The sequence below is a fragment of the Sus scrofa genome, chromosome 1 (assembly GCF_054392235.1).
Source record: "Sus scrofa isolate SSC_HxYL_T2T_F1_AM1 chromosome 1, Sscrofa_HxYL_maternal_Yorkshire_Landrace_v2.0, whole genome shotgun sequence".
Lineage (NCBI taxonomy): Eukaryota > Metazoa > Chordata > Mammalia > Artiodactyla > Suidae > Sus > Sus scrofa.
In genome coordinates this window covers 57184770-57202294 of record NC_139383.1, presented here as the reverse complement: position 1 = coordinate 57202294, position 17525 = coordinate 57184770, and the positions used below count along the sequence as shown (strand labels likewise).

The following is a 17525-nucleotide window of genomic DNA, read 5'->3' as shown; positions in this document are numbered from 1 at the left end:
GCTTTAAAAAAAAAAAAAAAAAAGGCCTTGTTTGAACAAAAATAATAGGTGACGTTTATAGAGCCCTTACTCTGTGGCAGGAACTTAACATGTGCTAAGTGCTTTGCAGGTATTAACTCATTTAATTCTCATAACAACTTATGAGATTGTTACTATGTCTATCTTCACTTTATAGAGACACTGTCCAAGATTACACAGCTAGTAAGTAGTGGATCCAGTATAGAACAGAAGCCAGTCTGGCTCCAGTGGCCTACTTTTAGCCACCATGCTCCACTGTTAATGTAAGCAGACATCCAAATTTTAAATGCAGCTACAGCTTGTCAATTTACATCAGAACCCATATCACTCATTTTAAATAAAATTACTGCAGCAACCCTGGCTGTTGACATTAGTAGTACCCATTTTGCTTGCTTTATCAACAAACAACAACAGAAAAGGGGTGCATATAAATTCTGTATAGAAGCTGCTATTTATATTTTTTGCTAGGAATTAACAAAGCTGTTGCCTGAGGTGGAGAATAGGTTCACTTCAGGCTTTGTTCTCTGTGTGTGCAGGTGTATGCATGCATGTATGTCTTGTGTTTCCATTGTTGGCAGCCAGTATTTCTTATGGTGCTTTGTATCCTTGAATTTATTTAATAAGTGGTGATAATTTGTTGAATGTTTATCTTCACCTCCAGTCTTGAAACTCTTTTGCTTTCCCACCATGTTCCCCAGCATCTAACAAAGTATGGTGGTGATACAGTCCTTCCATGTCAATAAATATTTGGTGGCTGATTACTCTTCTTGAATCTAATAAGCAAATTGATCAATGGGAGCAATTAACCATTCAACTATGCTAGCTACTGGCAGACACTGTGTTTATCAATGTTATGTTTCTCCCTAGACTTCACAGTCCTTTACCTATGGGAGCTGATGGACAGGAAGAATGGTTTGTGAAACCTGGTGGAGTTGGTCATAGGGCCTTCTTGAAACTGACCAGCTCAGTAATTCTTACTATCACTTTCATTTATATCCATAATGTTCATATGACTGTCTGCCTCTGTATGCTGCTACTAAGGAGCCTGTGATTCTTTTTAGAAACATTAAAACATTTAGAATACTTCTCTTCCTTTAGTGAAGGCTAAATCTGAAAAAATAATACAGGACCTGGAATTTAGTATTAGGGTGTTAATTTTAATCTCTGTTTTGGAGGGGAGGTGGGTAGAAAGAGTTCTCACTGAAGGACTAGTTTTAAAGTACAAAGATCCCTCTTTTCTCACTGCTCAGAAAATGAACTGCCATGACACCAGCCTTTCAGAATACGAAATTCATGGCAAATGAGTGCTTTGGTGGGAAGAATAGATCAAATATTTCCCTTACCTTGGAAGAGCAATGTTATTCACGACTGCAGGACTAGCCAAATTGTATGACTTTACTGGATATTACTCTGGACTTCAGGCTCAGAATTCCTTTTGGCAAGACAACAGACTTGATATGGTTGATATTCTTTTAACTAGGATAAAATAAGATAATAAAATGCTCAATATAAGACTTGCAAAGCATGACCTAAATGAGAAGAAAAAAATATGTTGAGAACCCAGAAAAAAATGGAATGAAAAACAAGATAGCATGTAAAGAAACCACTTCGGATGTAAGGTGTTGGAAAAGCTGGCTCTCATTTGGCAGAAAGCAGTAAACCAAGAAAGCAGGTCAGAGAAAATGCATTTTGAATGGAGATGAAGGGATATAGAGGAATTGCGCACATATTGTTAAGAGAATAAAACTTTATTCAGACAATGGGTAACTATTGGATGTTATTAAGCAGGAGAGAAGTAAAACCAGATTTTTGTTTTGGAAGAATAATTGATGACAATGTGGAGGATAAATGAAAACAGAGAGACGCTGGTCTGAGACAAGCTAAAAGCTTGCTGCAGAGTCCTTGGAGTCCAGAAACATTCCACAGACAGAAGTGGCCAGACTTGATGCCTCACTGAATGTGTTTGGGGCAAGGGGACATGATGGAGAAAAAGAGGCAAGATGACTGGGGTTTCTAGTGTGACCAGCTGGACTGATGGTAAAGTCATTCAACAAAAGAGGGGCAATGAGGAGTTCCCTCATGGCACAGCGGGTTAGGGATCCACAGCGTTGTCGCTGCTGTGGCACCAGTTGCTGCTGTGGCACGGGTTTGATCCCTGAACCCTGGTGGCCAATATATATATATTTTTTTAACAGATTCACATCTTTTTAATATTGGACAAGCATCTGTGGATGGCTATTTAGGTTGATAACAGGGGTCAGTAGTTGGATGTGCATTAGAGGAGGTGGATGCTGCCATTCAAAAGACTGGCAGTGGCATGAAGGAAAGTGGAAGAGCTAAGAAAAGTACATTTCTAAGTATGTATAATGGTTATACCCAGAGGAGAAATAATCCACCCAGGGAGTGAGTGAATAGGCAGGGAAGAGTTTAAGCTGAAGAAGAAACTCTGCAAAACAAAAACAAAGGGAATGAGCAGAAATGTCTGGCAGGACCTTGCTTCTGTTGGGGAAGATAAATATTCTTCGATTAGAACTTGTTTTCAAGTTCTGTATAGATTTCTTCAAATGGCCCATGAGGTAAAGGCAGCTATTTTAGAGCCTGGAATGTCCTGGTACTAAGTTACTTGAGGCTCTCTGACTTCCCTCCCTCCTGGCGGTGAGATTAGCTGCTCTGCTGACCATTACCATTCCTGGAAACGAAGATGATGAGGTTCCGTCAGAGGAAAGGCTTCTCTGCCTGATTCCCTAGGGCTTGGGTACCAAACGCTGTGAAGACATAGCTCAGCTTGTGCTGGATGAGAACATTTCTCTCCTGAGGTGAGAGGTCAGGAAAATGGAAAGAAATTTTATGGCTTCCTTACCCTTGTTGGTTGATAGAACCAACATTTAGAGCTTGGACCCAGTGCAGTACTTGAGGGTCCTTCACCAAATTCCTCTCTCAAGCAATGTGTACACTGTGGCCATATGTGTGTCATGATTAATAATTACCCTTACTAAGGAGTTCCCTCTCAACTTCTCTGTCATTTAGTGACACTTATTTTAAGTCGCTGGCAGAAATGGATTATGTGGATGATTTCAGGGTGCTTAAAATATTCAAGATGTTTTATAAAAGGTGTAGTGAAGAGCCATTCAGAAATTGTAAAATGTGTGGTCTAAAAATTGATAAATAAGCTTCTAGTAATTAGAGGCATGATAGAAGATGACATAGGAAGCAAAGTAGAAATTTCCAGTAAAACTGATTAGGAAAATACAACTTCAGTTTTCCCCAAGGCCTTCTGCCTTAAGTGCCTACAAGGCGTGAGACCGAAATAAGGAAAGAAGAGACACAGGTGGAAACTTCTGGCTGACCAAAAGAGATACAAAAGCCAAGTTAAGTCCTTTTGCTAGTTCACACTTTTAAATCTTTACTGTGTGTTAATATGATACAAAATAAGCCTCTGGCAGTTGGTTAAACTGAAACTGGAGCAAAGCTAGAAGATTCAGTGGCTGAAGAGAAGTGGTCAAAATGCATAAAATTTCAGTTATGCAAGATGAAAAAAATCCTAGTGATCTACACTAGAGCCTAGTGCCTGTCTTGACAATATGAAAAATTTGCCAAGAGAGTCGATCTTATGTTGTGTTCTTACCATAAATAATAATAATTATGATAATAAAGGAATCAGAGGAAACTTTTGGAGGTGATGGACATATTTATGGCATAGATTGTGGTGATGGTTTCATTGGTATCTGCTTATATCCAAAGCCATCAGGTTGTATAACATTAAATACGTGTAGTTTTTTATATTTCATTCATGCCTCAATAAAGTGGTTTATGGAAAAAGAAGTACTTGCAGGAACCTCAAAACCTTTCCAAGTGTTGTAGATATTTCTCCCATGACATGGTGATTTTCAAGTGAAAAGGTTTTGGAGGACTCTGCTCAACTCTAAGGATAGTTCCTAGCTTAACTCAAGTAATAGCTGAGAATATTTAAATATTAATTGCTATGGTAACAAATTATAGTGAAATTTGCAATTTTAAAACATGCCTTTAAATGGAGTAGCCTGTGTTTATGTAACAACAAAGACAGGAATCTCATCCTGGTCCTTGACAATTTACCTGTGTCTTCTCAGGTCATTCAGGTTCTCACCTGTAAAATGAGATTAAATTCAGTCACATCTATGACCCATTCTAGAATAAAGATACTTCCCCTGGATCCCATTCTTTAATCATCCTGCTTATCTGATTCAGTAAAAATATTTTCTTTTTAAAGCACAGGAGTACCCTGGTGGTTCAGCAGGCTAAGGATCCTGCTGGTTAAGGCTCTGGTTACTGATGTGGTGTGGGTTTGTTCCCTGGCCTGGGAACTTCTGCATGATGCAGGCATGGCCAAAAAGAAAGCACAATTTAGGAATAAGACATGCTTTCCACTATGATTTAGTTGATCACGGATGGTGAGAAAAAAAGATATAGTACAATCCATTTCCTCCCATCCACACTCTGCTTTTTGCTTTTTTCTTTTTAAATGTCATTTTCCTTATTTCTGATTTTTAAATGTAATATATCACACAAGTTTCCTCATCTGTAAAATGGAAATAATGGTCCCTATATAATATTCTCACGGGTATGTTGTTATATGAACTAAGTAAAGTCAGTTTAGGAGTTCCTGTCATGACGCATCGGAAACAAATCCAACTAGGAACCATGAGGTTGCAGGTTTGATCCTTGGTCTTGCTCAGCGGGTTAAGGGTCTGGCATTGCTGTGAACTGTGGTGTAGGTTGCAGGTGCAGCTTGGATTTGGCATTGCTGTGGCTGTGGCCTGGGCCGGCAGCTGTAGCTCTTGATTCGACCCCTAGCCTGGGAACCTCCATATGCCATGGGTGCAGCCCTGAAAAGCAAATAAATAAATAAATAAAGTCAGTTTATATGAACACTTGGAACAGTGCCTGGCACCTACTCATATAAACACTCAAAAATCTTAGTTATTAGGAGTATCAAGCACTTCCCTTGCATCTCACCATTTACAAAAGGCCAGGTATCTGATGTGCTTTGAAGGAAAATAATAGAATTCCTACAATAATAGAAATGTCAACAATAATAGAAATTGCAAGCCCCATTCTCTTCTGCAGTCCTTGAAGTAGTGTTCGCATCTGTAATTTAGTGACCAGCTGAATGAAATAAATACATCGCCACCATCAAATTTTGTAGGTTGTAGTGTTTTTGTTTGTTTTGTTTTTGTCTTTTTAGGGCAGCCCCTGGGGCTTATGGAGGCTCCCAGGCTAGGGGTCAAATCAGAGCTGCAGCTGCCAGCCTAATGCCACAGCCACAGCACCGTTGGACCCAAGCCGAGTTTGAGACCTACACCACAGCTCATGGCAAGGCCAGATCCTTTAGCAGCTGAGTGAGGCCAGGGATCGGACTTTCATCCTCATGGATACTAGTCGGGTTCGTTACCACTGAGCCACCATGGGGACTCCCAGTAAGTTGTAATGTATTAACTGGAAATATCTCCTCTGTTCAAAGGTGGCGTTTTGATGCTCCCTGAGGTGAATCTGGGGCTGCTGTCACCACATCTGTGTGGACATCAGACCTGGCCAATCTGCAGACTCAGAATTTTATAAAAGGTATGGTCTTTATGTAGATATAATCCATAGAGTAAATATGTCTTTATCCATTATAGTAGTCTGCCCAGGCTGCTGTAGCAAAACACCAGAGACTACGTAGCTTGAACAACAGAAATTCATTCACTCACCCTTCTGGAAGCTAGAAGTCCAAGATCGAGTTGCTGTCAGGATGGGTATTTGATGAGGCCTCACTTCCTGGCTTGCAGACAGCCTTTTTCTCACCGTGTCCTCCAAGGACCTTTCCTCTACGCTGGGGAGGGCTGGGGGGAGTAGGGCAGAGAGAGAGAGAGAGAAAAGGAGAGGAAGAGGGGGAGGGGGAGGAAGAGTGTCTGGAGTCTTTTTCTCTTCTTATAAGTACACCAATCCTACTGGATAAGGAGTCCATCCCTATGACCTCATTTAACCTTAATTACTGCTCCAAAGACCCTGTCTCCAAAGACATTCACACTGGGAGTCAGAGCTTCAACCTCTGAATTTGGGGGGAACACGTTTCATTCCATAAACACCTACCAAACACTAGCAGTCCAAGATAACTATATATGTATGTGTGTGTGTGTGTGTATATATGTAGATAAATCAGATGACTTGTTTTGAGTAAATATTTCATTATAGGTTATGATAATATTTCTATTTTTTTTAACTTTTTAATTTTTTTTTCTTTTTACAGCCACACCTGTGGCATATGGAAGTTCCCAGGCTAGGGTTTGAATTGGAACTGCAGCTGCAGGCCTGTGCCACAGTCATGATACCAGATCTGAGCCCCCTCTGTGACCTACACTGCAGCTTGTGGCAACGCTGGATCTTTAACCCACTGAGCAAGGCCAGGGATTGAGCCCACATCCTCACAGAGATAATATTGGCTCCTTAACCCAATGAACCACAGTGGGAACTCCTATAATAATATTTCTAAAAAGAAATATGTACAGTAAACACATAACAGAATTAGATAAAATTTTCATAGAAGCTTCTAAGTATTTTCCTTGAGAGACTGAAAATTCTTAATATACACTTAAGATAACATTAGAAATGTAAATGTTCATTTCCTTTCAAGAGAGCATTCCTTGAAAATTCATGTTTTTTTCATATTAGTAAAAACAAATCAGATTAAAGAGTGCCTCAAAAGCTGCATTTCATAGTCCTATTTGCTCTAATACATTTTATGTTAACTAACAAAAATTTAATTATAAGCTACTCAACGTCACTAAAACTAGCTTCATTTTCTATGAATTATTTTGGCTTAGGAGAAATTTTCATTTAAGCTGAATTATTGAAGAAATATTTCTTTCAATATTTTAATGTTTTTCAGACAAATACGATAGCTGGCCAATTTTTAAAAATCTAGAGTATCACTTCTGTTATAATTTCAGAAAAACAAATATTTTACTCATTGTCTAATTCATACCAAATGATAGCAATTGATGCTCTCTTTTTTTTCTTGTCTAAAATTAGTTTATAATTTTACCCAAGTGTTGTTGCCAGGAGGTCAGTTTCTTTCTCCAGGAACACTTGACCATGCACAGATCTGCAAGCCTGAGGACATGTAATAGGGTTCTATCATGTTGCCTTGAAAGCTTCAAAGCCCAGATTTGACTGTAACATTCAACACTGGAGGTGACCACAGAACAAAGTTAATTGTGGGAGCAGTGTCTACTGTTGAATGGAAGTGAACCAAAATTACATTTGAAGTGAGAATAAAAATTAAGGTTTTTACACTGAAATGTCCAAGGTTTATACTCATCATTGAAAGAGAGACCCTAACCACATAATTTTAGAATACTAAGGCAGCTATTAAAAGAAGCAATGCAAAGTGTATGAAGGAGAGAGAGAAAAAAAGAGGAATATAAGGAAACCTTTTGCAACTGTGAAATTTTTACACTGCTGTAGTCTTGTCTAAATATTTTTATTTTGAAAACTAAGCCTGCAATAAACACAATAAAATACACACAAAAACAGGCAGCTTTTAGCCAGGGAATAACGCATGATGAAGGTGAAATTTAAGAAAACAAACTAGGCTAAATTAAATAAGGAAACGGGCCAAAACTGCCTATCAATGAGCAGCCTATTTGTCTGCTTTCAGTTAATGGCTAAATAAGTTTTATGCAAGATCATATTAAACCTGAGTTTCTACATTGCACAATAGGATGACCCAATCACAGCTGCTAATCCAAGATAATTTAGTCTTCAGATACCCAATGCTGTGAAGTAAACAATTTCCACAAACTTTAACCTTGAATACAGTTTCAAATTCCCAAATTCTTTCTACAAGGTGCTTCCTATGTCCTTTCTGACATTTGAGTACCAATATTTCCATTAGCTTTATTGTGTATTTTTAAATCAATATAGAATCTCAGCAAGTGTTTGTCAATTAACTTTGGTTGACTTGATATCTGAAACAGCAATTATTAGTAAAGCTTCAGTAGAATTGAGACCTGTGTATGAAGGAAATTACACTGATCTCCAGGGAATCAGCTTAACCAACCCATGATTCTGACAGGACAGAAAGCCTGTGGGAATTTGAAAAATCTTAAGAGCTGACAGAACAATCCAGAGGAACACATCTTATGAAAAATATAAGTTGGTCTGTAAGGTAAAAGCTCTGTAGTGATGGATTCTACTTTTAGCCTCTGATACTCATACCAGAGAGATGATCCACCATTCCTTTGCTACAGATTTTCTTTTACCTCATTTTTTATAATGAAATATAGAATTGATCAAAAAGGAAATCTATTCTAAGGAAAATTCCTAAGTGTGTAAAACATGGTCATTTTATGAGTATAAAACTATGCATGATGTATCTGGTTAGAAATTATATAAAGGATATATGGATATGTGTATTTGAAAAATACTTTATGTATTAAGTTAGAAATATATTGTACTGGAGTTTCCGTTGTGGTGCAGTGGAAATGAATCCGACTATCTATGAGGATGCAGCTTCGATCCCTGACCTCGGTCAGTGGGTCAGGGGTCTGGCATTGCCATGAGATGTGGTGTAGGTCGCAGATGCAGCTTAGATCCCATGTTGCTGTGTCTGTGGCGTAGGCTGACAGCTGTAACTCTGATTTGATCCCTAGCCAGGGAACTTCCATATGCCCGAGGTGTGACCCTAAAAAAAAGAGCAAAAAATAAAATAAAATAAAACCAAATTAGCAGATTTAGGTGAATATGACTCATTTGCTAAGAATGTGTCTTGATCAGCAAGGTACTTGGAAATAGATCCGACAAAGGATGAGACCTCACAGTCTGAAGTTCCTACAACCACACAAAAGAGGAAGAAACCGAAGTCAAAGTTGGGAGGAATTTATGCAAAAGCCAATGATTGGGATTGCAGAGAAGCATTGAGTTGTGAGTAAAAAGATGTTCTTGAGTCTTATTCAACTCATAAACATTTTGGGCACAGTGGCTGTTGTTTCTCTTGGTGCTGTGGTTACAACAGCGTAAATAAACTGTTCTGGATAAATGTTATTCCACCTGTCCTACCCAGAGGCAGATATACTAATGGGGCTTAAGCTTCAGGGCCCCTCACTTAGCAGACCCCTTCCAAGCCCATTAAGGGCCTAGAAATGATTTCACATAGTCATATATTTGAGTAAAATTTGCTGAGGATATTTCAATCACAAGTTCAGACCAATATTTTTTTCCATTCTGACATTCCCTCTGATATACTTCCCCTTAGTCATGTCACACTGGAATGGCCACAAGCATTTGGGGATCCAGTTAATGGGAAGTTGGACGGAGCATACATTGGTTTGGGTTTTGTGGAATATGATTATGTGTGATGTAGTATTTCTGTGCAGAGGTAAGTGTTACTAGCCATCCGGGTATAGAAATGGCTTCCAGGAGTTCCTGTCATGGTGCAGTGGAAATGAATCCAACTTGAAACCATGAGGTTGCAGGTTTGATCCCTGCCCTCTCTTAGTGGGTTAAGGATCCAGTGTTCTTGTGAGCTGTGGTGTAGGTCAAAGATGAGGCTCTAATCTGGTGTTGCTGTGGCTCTGGTGTAGGCTGGCAGCTGTAGCTCTGATTAGACCCCTAGAATGGGAATCTTCATATGCCTCTGGTGTAGCCCTAAAAGGAAAAAAACAAAAAACAAAACAAAACAACCCACAAACAAACAAAGAAAAAGAAATGGTTTCCAGGAGTACGCCTACTGCCCTTTGTGCCAGTACACATGGGATCCTGTCATGTAAAGGTGCAGGGCCAGAGGTTTTATTGCAATGTGGCCTTGTCCTACAGTGGAACCAAGATCCCCACAAGTCCATATATAGAATTTAACTTAACTTCCCTGAATAACAACAAGAAAACAAACAACTAACCCAAGAGAAAAAAAAAAAATCTACAGATGTTAATATTTGGGCATCTACTAGGTAAGAAACTGTACAGGGAAGCCACCAGTTAACATATCCTGGCTAAGCTTCCAGGCTTTTTTTTTTTTTTTTTTTTTTTTTTGGTGTTTTTCTCTTAAATAAGAACAGAGAGGGAAAAATCACTAGACTTTTGAAGAATGTCTTGCCCTGTTGCCAAGCTAAGGGCCTGTTAGCATGAGTCCCAGAGATGCCTGCAGCTCACATTTGTGATAGTTCTGAAGCTCTCAGTTCAAGGAAGCATATGCTGGCCTGAAAGTCTGCAGGTGATTAAAAAAAAAAGGCTGTGTTCATGCTTGGTGTTTTGTGCTGTCCTGCTGTTTATTGTACACCCCAAGATTGATGTGGTGCCCCCGACCCTAATGAGATGGTCTCTGATATACATCAGGATTGACTTAAGTGCAGAACTACTCCAGGTTCTCAGCCCCTAAAATTACTCGATGCAGCAGCTCGTTACTTCTCTTTTCATTTTGAAAACAAATAACCAGCCTGACCCAGATGCTGGTTGAGACAGCACCACAATTGAGGGACATCTAAGACCAAAGTTCCTAATAATTTCCTGGGTGATGTCAGATAAACAGTGGAATAAGGAAGGAACAGCTCTGTCAATCTTATTGATTTAATGTGACTGATAAATTCAGGAACATGGGAAAAGGGGCGGCTTGGGAGGGGTCTAAAGAATTCATGGACCAAGGGCATCCACTGTCTGGAGATAACATTATCCCAGACACATTGTCTCTCTGACAACAGGGACCACAGTTCAGAAGGATGTGACTAAGCTTTGTTGATTGATGGCAGTGTCTACAACCCTTGTAGTAGAAGGCAAGGGAAAGTCAGCCCAGAGGAACTGGTTATAGGGAATTCCCGTCATGGCACAGTGGAAACAAATCTGACTAGGAACCATGAGGTTGTGAGTTCGATCCCTGGCCTTGCTCAGTGGGTTAAGGATCCGGCACTGCTATGAGCTGTGGTGTAGGTCACAGATGCGACTCGGATCCTGTGTTGCTGTGGCTGTGGTGTAGGCCAGCAGCTGTAGCTCCAATTGGATCCCTAGCTTAGGAACCTCCATATGCTGCAGATTCCCCCCCCCCAAAAAAAAGCAAAAAAAGAAAAAGAACTGGTTATATATGGTGTGGCTGGCTCTAAATTCCAGTGTCTTAGCTTAGTTTCCCATGAAAGCAGAGCTAGAGACATACTTTGAAGTGCATATAACTTATTTGGAATATAATCCCAGAAAACAGGAGAGTGATACAGACAAGGAGAGAAAGCCAGTAAAATGTGTGTTAATGAATGGTTACCACCATAAACAGCTCACAGCTCGGGCTCAATCCCACCTGAGACTCTATAAAGTACTATAGAATCCATTTGGAATTGTATGCTGTTGATAAACTGCACTTATGTTTAAATAAAACAATACTTACACTAAGTATAGAGAAAAATAAAGAAAAATAATTTAATTATAAAATTTATATAAAATAATTTTACCAAACACTATTCTAAGGACTAAAAGTCTGTTGATTATTATTTTGAGCACAAGCATGATCATTTAAATAGCATTAGTTTTTAAAATTTTAAAGAATGAGATTAAAATTCATTTTGAAGAGACATTTTAATAGTCTCTAGTTTCTTTTTTCTTTTTATTTTTTAACTTTTTTGTTTGTTTGTTTTTTTGGCTGAAGTGTGCAGCAGTTTGATCTCACTTCCCAGACCGAGGATTGAACCTGGACCACAACAGTAAAAGTGGCGAATCTTGGAGTTCCCATTGTGGCTCAGCATGTTAAAAGCCCAACATAGTATCCACGAGGATGCGAGTTCTATCCCTGACCTCACTTGGTGGGTTAAGGATCTGGCATTGCCGCAGGCTGCAGTGTAGGTCACAAATGTGGCTTGGATCTGGCACTGCTGTGGCTATGGTATATGCCGGCAGCTAAAGCTCCAATTCGATCTCTAGCACGGGAACTTCTACATGCCGCAGATATGGCCATAAAAAAGAAAAAAAAAGAAGTGCTGAACCTAACCACGAGGCCTCCAGGGAACTCCCAAAAGTCTCTAGTTTCTTGATGTTGGTCCCAGTATTTGGTTCATTTGAAATTTGGATTAGCTTCAAAGGAACTCATTTCTGTTTTTAGAATTTGAAGGTGGAGGAGAAACTCCAGCCCAAGAAGGAGGCAGCTTCATAAGCGCTACTCAGAAGAGGTTGAGAAAGAAAAGAAGGTATGTGTAGGAACAGTTTCCTTGGGTCTGGGCCCATGGTGAACCTCATATTGGAGGTAAATGGGTGAATGTAGCCTAGCAGCACAAGAGGCCTCTGTTTTCAGACCAAAGCCCACTAGTTGGAGGGACAATGAAGGAATTATTGTTTGGAAAAGTTTATTTGGATGGTGGTAACTCCTATTCAGTGACTGGATCACTGTTGTAATACTTCACCCATCACCTCTTGCTTTCTTGAGTGTCTGGATCTCTCTTCATCTGTTTCTTTTATTAGGAAGATTATTTCCTCCTTCAGGGTAGAGTTGGTACTCATTAGCTTTCCATAGGTGGCTGCCAGGCTCTGCATCCCCCCTTTGAACAGTGCCAAACTTGTCAGGGTATTGAACACTTCTCTTAAATTAGTGGAGCCAATGTGTGTGAAATTTCAGCCAGGGTTTGTGAGAGCAGCAATTCTTGTTTTACACAAAGTCAGCTTCTAGCCAAGTAGGCAAGTCTGGACAAATATGAGATCCACCAAAAGGCCAATAACAGGTGCAAACACTGCAGACTCCAGCTGGAGGCTGCAGAGGGCTGGGTCTGGATTCCCATCATCCAGCTATGGCTTTACCACTGCCACTGTGGCTTCCCAAGGACATCTGAAGCCAAGCTTTACAGTGGCTTGAAGCCCTTCTGTGGCACTGAAGCCCATCACAGAGTTCAGCGGAGTAACCATGCCTTTACCAGACCACAGAAACTTCTGAGATCCCTCTCTAGTTATGCCTGCAAATATTCCACACCAGCACCCTAGGCAGGCCACCAGTGGAGCTGGGCCAGAGGATGGAGAGATCAATTTTTTAAAGTTTCTCAAAATTACTGTCCAGTGACTCCTTTTCTCCTCTTAATTAGAAAAAAAAATATGGAGTTCCCATTATGACTTGGTTGGTTAAGAACTTGACTAGTATCCATGAGGATGCAGGTTCAATCCCTGGCCTCATTCAGAGGGTTAAAGGATCCAGAGTTGTTGCAGATGTGTCCCAGATCTGGCATTGCTGTGGCTGTGGTGAAGGCAGGTAGCTGCAGCTGAGATTCGACCCCTAGCCTGGGAACTTCTGTATGCCACAGGTGTGGTCCTAAAAAGAAAAAAAAAGAAACATTTTTATTAAGGTAAAAGATGCAGGGAGTTCCTGTCATGGCTCAGTGGTTAACGAATCCTACTAGGAACCATGGAGTTGCAGGTTCGATCCCTGGCCTTGCTCAGTGGGTTAGGGATCCAGCCTTGCCGTGAGCTGTGGTGTAGGTCGCAGACGTGGCTTGGATCCTGAGTTGCTGTGGCTGTGGCATAGGCTGGCAGCTACAGCTCTGATTGGAACCCTAGCCTGGGAACTTCCATAAGCCATGGGAGGGGCCCTAGAAAAGGCAAAAAGACCAAGAAATAAAAATGATACGTACTGTGCAACACACATATCTTAAATGTATATAGTTTGATGATTCTTGATAAATCTATATTCCTGTGTAACCAACACTCCAATCTGAATATAGAACGGGTTCATCACCTTCAGAAAGTTCCCTCATCCCCCCTTCCATAGTCCCTGCTCCCTAAAGGCAATCATCTCATTGATTTTTATGAACATATATTAAGTTGGATTCTTGAATTTCATGTAAAAGGAATCATGCAGAATGTATTCTTTTGTTATCTGACATCTTTTGCTCAACATCATGTGTTGGGGGTTCCTGCACATTGGTCCCCCCTTCTTTGATTCTAAGTAATGCCATCATACAAGCACATATGATTAGAGATCAACCCACCCTCTTGCTCCTCATTCACCCCCCTCCTTCCACCCCCCTTCTCTTCTCTCCTCTCCCTCTCACTCCTCCTCCCATCAGGAGGCAGCCCTACCCCACCCCACCCTGGCGCTGCAGCAAGAGCCCCTCACTCAGTGTCGAGGGGTCCTCAGCCACAAATTGAGAGGCCACCGCATTCTCTGGTTTATTTCACGTTAGCTTCCCTTTTTATTTTTTTATTTTTGCAATTTATTTATTAAAGAATCTGGGTAGTTCGTCCTGTAGATTCCCACATAGTGGTTATTGTTGACTGCTTTCCTGTGATGTCATTAATGTGTTCTTCAGTCCCCTGTATTTCCTGAAAACTGATGGAGCTAGAGCTGTCACCAGCCACAGCTATCACCCCTTAAGTTTGTGTAGAAAAGTTAGGATAAAAAAGTGATCAATTAGGCTTGGGGTTTTTTTTTGTACAATTATTGCCTTGTACACTTAAAAATATTTGATATGTTTCCATTCATTGCAGTTGCTATTCTTTTTTTTTTTTTTTTTTTTTTTTTTTAAGGGCTGCACCTGCGGCATATGGAAGTTCCCAGGCTAGGAGTCAAATCAGAGCTGCAGCTGCTGGCCTACGCCACAGCCACAGCAACGCCAGATCTGAGCCGCGTCTGCAACCTACACCACAGCTCACGACAACACTGGATCCTTAACCACTGAGGGAGGCCAGGGATGGAACCCACATCTTCATGAATACTAGTTGGGTCTGTTACCACTAAGCCACAATAGGAAATCCAGGATTTATTTTCTTATAACTGGAGATTTGTACCTCTTGCTCCCCTTCATTCATTTTGTCGATCCTCTGCCCCCTGCCTCTGACAACCACCAGTCCATTCTCTATATCCATAAGCTCCATTTCTTTGGATTCCATATGTAAGTGAGAGCATGTTGTATTTGTCTTTGTCTGACTTAAGAAGTATTTTATTTTTATTTTATTTTATTTTTGCTTTTCAGGGCTGCATCCATGGTGGAGATTCCCAGGCTAGGGGTTGAATCGGAGCTACAGCTGCCGGCCTACGCTACAGCCACAGCAATGCAGGATCCAAGCCGAGTCTATGACGTACACCACAGCTCACAGCAACAAGTGATCCAAGCCACGTCAGATGTGCCTATGCCACAGCAACACATGATCCAAGCCACGTCTGCGACCTACACCACAGCTCACAACTCCAGATCCTTAACTCACTGAGCAAGGCCAGGGATCCAACCTGCAACCTCATGGTTCCTAGTCAGATTCATTAACCACTGCGCCACAACGAGAACTCAAGAAGTATTTTTTTTTTTAAAGAGAAAACATATCACATGCACTGATCTGCTCATAAGTCTCTACTTCACTCATTTCATCCTCTGCATTTCTGTCAGACTCATCCTTATAAAACACAGATCTAGTCTTCTTAATCCCCTGCTTAAAAACTTGTAATGGCATCCCATTGCCAAAAGGATTAAACCAAAGCTCCTTGGCATGGTATATATACAGATCCTCTCAAAATGTGGCTCCTAATCTCCTTTCCAACCTCTTTACCATTCATCCTTCCTTCCCCTGGTTTGCAGCACACCGCACTGCTCCCACCACACTCTGCCCTTGCTCATCTGGTTCACCTTCTCGGAAATGTCCTGATTTGTCTATTTCTCGGTGAATTTGTATTCATCCTTCAATAAATAGCTCAAACATCAATTTTCTCTAAAATGAGTTACAGTCTCCCTTCTCCATAGAGAACTAATATTTCTATCTTGTCCTACATGGTAATGTGGCACTAGTGAAACTGTACAATAATGATTTGTTTACATGTATCTCTCTCTCTCTAGTGAGAATGTCACTCAAGATGTAGGACACTTACTGTTGGTGGTACTACAGATGGTTTTATGTGTTACACTGATGTGACATTAAATATTGAATTGCACAGTTTGAGAGTTATTCCCCTTGTAAGACTTTATATTAGGGAGAAAGTTTTAGTTTGGTGGCAGTATGGCTTTAAGTCACTCCATTGTGTGATTAATTTCCCTTTTTTTTTTTTTTTTTTTTGTCTTTTCTAGGGCCACACCCACGGCATATGGAGGTTCCCACGCTAGGGGTCTAATTGGAGCCGTAGCCACTGGCCTACACCACAGCCATAGATAGCAACTTGGGATCTGAGCCATGTCTGTGACCTACACCACGATGGGAACTCCTAATTTCCCTTTTTTAAGAGCGAGCAGGCCTCAGGCTTGGAACTTTGTAGATAAAAATAATTGGCTAAAGGAGTTCCCATTGTGGCTCAGTGGTTAATGAACCTGACTAGGATCCAGCACGATGCAGGTTTGATCCCTGGCCTTGCTCAGTGTGTTAAGGATCTGAGATTGTCCTGAGCTAAAGCATAGGTCTTACACAGCAGCTCAGATCCCACACTGCTGTGGCTGTGGCTGTGGCTGGCAGCTACAGCTCCCATTCGACCCCTAGCCTGGGAACCTCCATATGCTGTGGGTGTGGCCCTAAAAATAATAATAATTGTCTAGAACTTATGTATTTTTATGATATTTTCTAATGATTACTTTCTGTCTATGGCACTTTAAAAAATTAGTATTGACAGATTTTTTCTTTTAAAATAAAAGCTAATTTAAAGAAAAATAGTAAGCATATAATGGTAATGATGAGTGTTATTATGGCAGAAAGCTCATAGAATATGTGAAAATGATTTAATTCTGGGAATCATTGGGCTGGGTCCTTCAGAAGAGGAAGCATAACTTCTATTTTCACCCCTGGTTCCTAGTATTATATTTAATATACATAGATCATCACTAAACATTTGTCAAATTAGGAAGAAACACCTCCAACATTTTCAAGACTCAGTGTCATTTCTGGGGATACGTAGTTAAAGAGGCCTTCTCTAAGCTGGCGTTTCTGAAAAAGTTAAATAATATTCATTATTATCATATAAATGACCTTTAAAATTATTTTCTGTAGCTACCATGGAAGAAATCAAATTCATAAGAGAATAAGATCATTGATTCTCCAACTGGATTGTGTGGAATGATGTATTATAAACCAAAGTTCAGGTGCAGTAGAAGTATGTTTACAATACATTCTATTCAAATCACTGAATCACTTTTCACCCTCAAGGTCATGGGTACATTCTAAAGAGGGTAGACCAGAACAGCTCTCACCAGAAGAGAGCTAGCACCATCTGTTGGGGAGTGAGTTCGCAGCATAAGATGATATTCACTATCCGCTGACATCATTACTCCAGAATTTATTTCTCCAAAGTACTTTTCATTATATAAATTTCAAGACACTCATACATACCAAAGTACAATTTAATTTTTAGTCAGGTCTATTTCTCCATTATGCAACCAAAACCAAAACTAGTTAATTAATCTGATTACAATATACTAGCTTTTCATGATTTGACTCTTCAATTATAGTCCTGATAATTAGACTATTTCGACTCATTTAAGAAATGGAAAAAAGGTGAGTAATATTATACAGCCACAGGCATTATAGGTTTTCTGCAGAATAACAAATTCATGTTGCACAAAACAAAG

General features: G+C 40.2%; 1 long non-coding RNA gene across 1 annotated transcript; it reads right to left on the bottom strand.

The window, feature by feature from the left end:
- Positions 1-1360: 1360 nt before the first annotated feature.
- Positions 1361-8201, bottom strand: LOC146406100 (uncharacterized). Its single transcript, XR_014805760.1, has 3 exons — positions 5748-8201; positions 4114-4144; positions 1361-1494 (listed from the first exon to the last, which is right to left on the bottom strand). It is a non-coding gene; the product is annotated as an uncharacterized LOC146406100 (long non-coding RNA).
- Between the last annotated feature and the right edge of the window lie 9324 nt (positions 8202-17525).